Here is a 7,375-nt window from a genome sequence, read left to right as displayed (position 1 = left end):
TCTTTCCCTCATACTTTCTGCCTTATCATTCAGCAAATCTTGCCAGTTCTAAATTCAAAATATATTCAGGTCATACAGTAACTCTATGTTGAATCTTCTAAGGAACTGCCAGACTGTTTTTCAAAGAGGCTGCACCATTTTCAAGTTCCAACAATGAATGCAGGCTCCCATTTCTCTGTATCCTCACCAAACATATGTTATTGTCCATCTTTTTTTATTATGGCTACCCTAATGCTATCCTTGTGGTTTTGACTTGTATTTCCCTAATAACTGTTGTTGACAATCACTACATGTGCTTACTGACATTTGAAGGAATGCCTATTTAGACCCTTTGCCCATTTTCAAATTTAAGGTTGACATCTATATAACTGAGCTGCAACAGTTATTTATACATTCTGCATACATCTCCCGTATCAAATAATTTCTTCCATCTGTGAGTTGTCGTTATACTTTCTTGATGGTGTTCTTTGAAGCACAAATAATTTTTATCTTGATGAATTTATCTATTTGTTTTCTTTTGTCACTTATACTCATACTATCCTAAGAAATCTTTGCCTATCCCACCTGGCAGGCATAGTTCAATGGTTGATCATCGACCTATGAACCAGAAGGTCATGGTTCTATTCCAGAAGTAATCAACCAAAGAACTTGTATGCATATATAGCTGTATCTATTATATCTATATCTATACATGGGGTATACATGTATAACCCATGGACACAGACAATAGGGTGGTGAAGGTCTGGGGCAGGGGGTGGGGGCAGGCTAGAAGGGATAAATGGGGGGAAAAGAGGACATATGTAATACTTTCAACCATAATGATTTAATTGAAAATAAGTAATTAAAAAGTAATAATTAAATATTTTAGATATTATCTAATTGGAGTTTTATAAAGTGCTACAAAACAAAGCAAGACACAAAACTCTATGTAATTTATACAGACACCCAAATGGGATTGGATTAGACTGTAATACTAGACTAGAAAGAAAATATGTGGATAATGTGATTAAAAGTAACTATTTTTAACACACTATATTTTTATGTACTACTTTTATATTTTGTAAATAATCTATTATGTATACATTCTTTAATAATCAGGAAAAAAACAATCACTATTATCAATTAAAGCTGAATCTTGGACTTCCCTCTATACTACCTCCAGCTCAGAAACTATATATCCCTCCCACCCCCTTTTTTCTTTGTATCTACTATATGTGAGATAGTTTGAGTTCCAACCAATATTTAGTATGCTGAAGAAACTAATCTGTATAAAAACATACATAGCTGACATTACCTTCCAATTACCAATTTTACTTTATATATCTGGTTTATTTCAAACCCATTTATTCACTTAAGTCATGTTTATGTTTAACTCTTTTATTACCTGACCTTATATATCTTTCCTTTTTCAAAAAGAAAGTCTTATTGATACATTAGTTTAAACAAGCTTGTGTAGTTTCTTCGCATGTATTATACCTGACCTAAATTGAGAGTGTGCTAAAAGGATACGGGGAAAAAGGATGGTTAAGTAAAGTGTGATATATTACAGAGAAATACAAAAGGACTGGCTCAAATGAAGAACTTAAAAACCAACAATATATATTTTTATTAACAGTGACACAATGAACATAGACATTTCATGTACACATTCCCCAAGCTCTTCCACCTCTGTAATTAAATTTTAACCTGACAGAGAACCTAACCAATACTTACTTGCTTACTGATCATCATCAAAATGTTATAGCACAGTAAGCAGAGGTTTTATCACCCCTAGTTTGTTGGGAGCTTTTTAACAGATAAGGACATGTTCTTTTAACCATAAAAAGAGAAATTCATGGCTAACAAAAAAAAATCTATAATTAGCAGTAGAGTGGTCTACAAACTCTAACAGTGGTCCAGCAATGTCATTAGATATACCAATAAATAAAACTTTAAAAAAAACTTTCCACTAAAAAAAGAACCTTTCTATCATCAACACACACTAAAAGGATTTACCGTATCATTTTAGGAATAAGTCTGTTATATATATATATGGAATAGTAATTTTAAATAACTCTCCTTTATTGGGAAAAAAATCTAAAAAATAATATATTTCTATAATGACCAAGAAAGATTCTATTTAATACTCAATATCAACCATCTAGGAAGAATGGGCCTATGAAGAATGATACTATCATCAATAAAATATAATAATACTTTAGCTATTTAAAACCATAAGAACATTCAACAATAAAGAATTTTAAAAAAATCGCTCTATAGGGAATACATAGGGAAGTTACAAGATCCAAACATGACCTGATCCCAGACAAGATCAAAAGCAACTCCCTCAGAAATAAATGCTACCAAGAACCAAAACAATCGATCTTTCCTGGAAATTAAGTTACCTATCACATGATTTTAAGTGTGCCGTGAAAAGGGTAACGTAGATAGTAAATCTCATCAAGGCATAAATAGTATATCACTGAAAAAGAGTATTTATAAAAAATGTAACCAAATTAAGATAACCAATAATCTAAAATGTATCTATCTATCATAAGAACTATTATTATTATAGACCATTAAAAACAACCTAAATATTGATGGAGAAGAGCATGATTAAATAAATTACGGAAAAATACCTTCTGGAATACTATGCAGCTATTAAAAAGTTTAAGGTGGAATACAAATACAGATGTATATAAAAACCAGAAAGATGTGAAACACATTCTTAAGGGGGGAAAAAGTTAGTTGCTGAGCAATATACAGCTTTTGGCCAAAGAATGGTAGGAAGGTGTATTTCTCTATTATTCTTCAACATTTTCTATAATCCTTCATTACTTACTGCCAGTATTAGTTTGCTTAGTTATTTTAGAGCCTCACAGTGTTGGTTTTACTGGCAAGTTTTCATCTGTATGAGAATATTTCCCAAATTGGCCATGTTCCCTGAGGACATGGATTATGACATAAACTCCAATCTGACACTTAGTCCCAGGCACAAATACAGGTGCATAATAATATTTGTGAATGGCTAACAACATGTAAAATATGAAGGAGGAAGAAGGGGCATTTTAATAACAGAAAAACTAAAACACATATTAAAACCAGGACCACAATGTAGTTCTGAAGGATTTTTGGGTCAACATGGTTTATGCAACCAAAGCTCTTTGAGAAATTCTAGTAACAAAATCTGTTAAAAGCTTGAAAACCTATGTGTAAAGTTATACTCTATGACTTTAATAATACTTACTGTCTGTCTGGATGCTATCAATGTGCTCATTAAGGCCACAGTTGATATCTGCAAACTAAACAGCTCTTCCTATTATCAAAATAATGTCTTCTTACTATAAAAAACATATATAAAAATTATAATACATAAAGGCAAGTTTATGTCAAACTATAATCTTAAATGAACAGAGGTCCACAAGTATATAATATTTATAATATAAATATATATGATATTCTAAAGCAAAAGCCACAAAAGTAAAGAAAAAGAAAAAAGACCAACCTGAATTGCCCTCAGTGGAGGTGACTATTACAGTCTGGAAATGATTATATAAGGGGGAAAAACTAAGCATTTATTCTGCCTTTTAAGTAAAATGTTACTTCAAGGTAACAAAATAGTCCTATTTAATGAGGGAAATCTCTCTATAAAAGAAGACTATGGCCTGGCTGGTATGGCTCAGCGATTGTTGCATGGGCCCAAGAACTAGAAATCGCTGGTCCGATTCTTGGTCAGGGCATACGCCCCAGTTGGTGGCTTGGCTCAATCCCCAGTAAAGGATGCGCAGAAGGCAGCCTATGGATAGATAATGTTTCTCTCTCATCAATGTTTCTATCTCTCTATCCCTCTCCCTTCCTCTCTCTCTAAAAATTGATAAAAACATTTTTTTAAAAAAGACTAATTAAAAAGAACAATGAAATCCAAAACTGATTACCATTTTATAACCCATAACTAAAGAGCTGATCAAGAATCAACAGTTATTGCCCTAGCCTAGCCGGTTTGGCTCAGTGGATAGAGTGTCAGCCTGTGGACCAAAGGGTCCCAGATTCGATCCCAGGCAAGGGCACGTGCCTTGGTTGCAGGGTCCTCCCAGGCCCAGGGCCCTAGTCGGGGCTCTTGCAGGAGGCAACCAATCTCAGGAGGCAACCAATCGATGATGTGTTTCTTTCACATCGATGTTTCTCTCGGTCTTTCCCTCTCTCTTCTACTCTCCCTAAAAACCAATGGAAAAATGTCCTCAGGTGAGGATTAACAAACAAAAAAAAGAACAGTTAGCAATGAAATCTAAAGTTATTAAGTGAGAAAGTCAGTCAATCATTAGGTGAAAGGTTGATAAGTGATGTAGCCGTTGCCAAAGTACCATGCCACAGATATTACTTATTTCACATCTCTTTGCCTTACACAGGTTCTGCCCTAAGTCGTTCTACTCTATCCCACCCAACCCACATTTCTTCACTCTATTAATTTCCCTTCAGGAAAGTTTTCCATTATCCCAAAGTCTGACTTAGACACAGCTCCCACTACACCCTAGATATATATACCTTTACCTTAGCACCTTTGCATTTATTTTAGACTACTAGCCTATAAGCATTAGCATCTCATAGATGTCTTATTTGCAAACAGCTCAACAAGTATTTGTTATACGCCAGCACAAACCAAAAAGCCAATTTAGTTCTTTAAAATATTGGACTTATCATTTCAGTACCTGGAATACTCTGATCCATAGTACAGGGCATCTCTTTCCCACAAATAAAGTACCTAGGAAAATAAATTTATAATCAGAAGGCTGGTTTGTGGAGACCGGCTACAGCGTTTGGACAGGTTCAAGCCTCAGACTAATGAGGGCATGGTCCTGTCGTGGCAAAGCCACGTGCAGGTCCCAGCTTGGAGGGCAAAGCCCTCCCAGCACAATCATAGCCAAAGGCTACGGTTGTAAGCTTGACCTTATGGTCCAAACCTGTGGAGTGATGTAGGCTGGGGGAGGTGCAGCAAGTGCTGCCAAAACAAAGCTTGAGTTCTCAGGTGCATGTAATCAAGGAAATTCGAAACTCGTGAGGACACTGTAAACATCTTGACCACGCCCTTGCTTTGCCTCGTGGGATCTGACTATACTAGTAAAATAAAGACTCGGCTTACAGGCTGTGAAAGTCTCTCTCCATCCGAGAGCAGTGTCCTATCTAGCCCCAGCTATATTCTATTGTCTGTTTTAATCCTTCACCACTCTGCCCCCTCAGAGGGTGGTGAACCATGCTGGACGCAGTTCACTGGGTTAAGAATTATAAAAGGGGTTGGGGGGGAGGGTCATAATGGAAATGTTTTATCTTCCCAGAACTCCTTCTTCTTCTTCCATCCCCACTGGATGTCTATTTTCTGCTAAGAGACCCTAGGTCACATACATGGGCACATCACATGACCTAGGCTGAACTAAGCACAGTACTTCCTGCCTTCAGCTGTAGTAATTGGTCAAGGGATGGGCATGTGACCAAATCTATCTAGAGAGCCACTGACATGTGGCTACAAGTAACTGAGCCTGTGCTGCCAGAAACACGGTCCCACCATGTAAAGAAGCATATTAGCAGTAGGAGAAATGATGCCAGTATGCACAGACTGTAAGTATAGAAAATTTCATTGTGGGCAAGTTCCCACGTAATCAGTCATTGGCCATCTCTACCCATACAACTTCTGTCATACAGGGTGGGGCAAAAGTAGGTTTATAGTTGTTCATTTGAAAGATAATACAATTGATAAATAATAAAAGAATAATAAACTGTGTACTCACAACTGTAAATCTACTTTTACCCCACCCTGTATGGTTACTGAACCAGTAACTTCTTTCTCCATAGATTATTTCAAACTATATCTGTTACTTGCAATCCAACAAGTCCTAATAAACAGAGAAACTAATTAAATGAAAATTATATGTCAAAAAGATATATTTCACTGAAGCTGTAAAAGAACCTACCCAGTATGCCTTTCCTGACTTAGAAAACTTCCATCCATCAGATATGTCTTTCCTTTTCCTACTAGGTAAACCCCCAAATTACTACTTAATTCCCCTATATTCTGTGCAAATCACATCATTTTTTTAGGATAGTCACTTTACCTTTCTTTCATTTCACCCTAACAAGTACCTGGTAAAATGACAAATAAGCAAGCAATTACAGTATAATAACAGAAAACAGATTTGTAGAGAAACAACTCAAAGTCATGGGTATCAGATACCCCCATAGAAGATACCACCTGACTGAGACCTGAAAGACAAGTATGAGTTAATAAAACCAAAGGGGGGAAAATAGGGAACTAGGGAAGGCATTCCAGACAGGGGAGCTTCAGTACTCAGGCCAAATTTAACTAACTTAGAATCTTTTTTTTTTCTAACTTAGAATCTTAAGGGAGAAATGCAAGTAACTGAATATGACTATGCACTGGAGGCAAAGGGAGAAAGTGAAAAAGGATGAAAAGATAAATAAGCCAGATCATGAAAATCCTGAAAGCCAAGTGAAATTCAGACTTTTCTTGAAGGCAATAAAAAAATCACACAAAAAGGGTGTTTAGCAGAGGAGTTACATGCTCAAATGTGTTAGACAAATTACTGTGGGAAAACTGGGCTGGACAGCAAGACTGGAAGAGGGTAAACACTCAGGAGGCTATTGCAGCAATCCAGGTAACAGACGATGCTAACCATGGAGTAAACCTTGGGGATAAAGAAAAGGCAGAGAGTCAAGAGATATTAAGAAAAAATAATGCAACAGGACTCAGTGATCAATCAGAAAAGGAAAAAAAGACAATAAATAGCCCATATTTCTGCCAAGTTATTATTAGCTGAGTCTACTATTTACTGAATTCTTACCACACATGCAGTATCTCATTTAATCTTCCCCTAGAAAAAAGACAGAAAACAGTTTGTTTCATTTTTTTTAATATATTTTATTGGTTTTTTACAGAGAGGAAGGGAGAGAGATAGAAAGTTAGAAACATCGATGAGAGAGAAACATCGATCAGCTGCCTCCTGCACATCTCCCACTGGGGATATGCCTCACACCCAGGTACATGCCCTTGACCGGAATCGAACCTGGGACCTTTCAGTCCGCAGGCTGACGCTCTATCCACTGAGCCAAACCGGTTTTGGCTTGTTTCATATTTTTGATTTGAGAATGGGAGAGGAAAGGTTGAGGACTACAGTTTTGGACATGCCGAGTTTAAGGTATGTGTAGAAGCATACACATGGACAGATCATGAACATAGATGATATATAAGGCAGTTATCAGGAAAGAGCTTTGGGTTGCAGATTAGAGAATTAACAGCATAGAGAGAAATATTTTTTAAAGTAAAATATCTCCTTTATGCCAATATTTATTTAATACCTACATACCTACAGTGTTAAGCAAAGGGAAA

General features: G+C 36.2%; 1 protein-coding gene across 3 annotated transcripts in view; it reads right to left on the bottom strand.

Annotated features, from left to right (window-relative positions):
- The window catches only part of N4BP2 (NEDD4 binding protein 2), a 79,071-nt gene extending 72,211 nt beyond the window's left edge, over window positions 1-6,860 (bottom strand). For all 3 annotated transcript variants that reach the window (XM_006759303.2, XM_015561028.1, XM_015561029.1), the window contains exons 1-3: window positions 6,831-6,860; window positions 4,686-4,738; window positions 3,227-3,320 (exon numbers count right to left, since the gene is read on the bottom strand). The gene's annotated coding sequence lies outside the window, so the exon portion shown is untranslated. The remainder of the gene's footprint in view (window positions 1-3,226; window positions 3,321-4,685; window positions 4,739-6,830) is intronic.
- Between the last annotated feature and the right edge of the window lie 515 nt (window positions 6,861-7,375).

The sequence above is a fragment of the Myotis davidii genome, unplaced genomic scaffold (assembly GCF_000327345.1).
Source record: "Myotis davidii unplaced genomic scaffold, ASM32734v1 scaffold235, whole genome shotgun sequence".
NCBI lineage: Eukaryota > Metazoa > Chordata > Mammalia > Chiroptera > Vespertilionidae > Myotis > Myotis davidii.
This window is presented reverse-complemented; position numbering and strand designations above follow the sequence as displayed.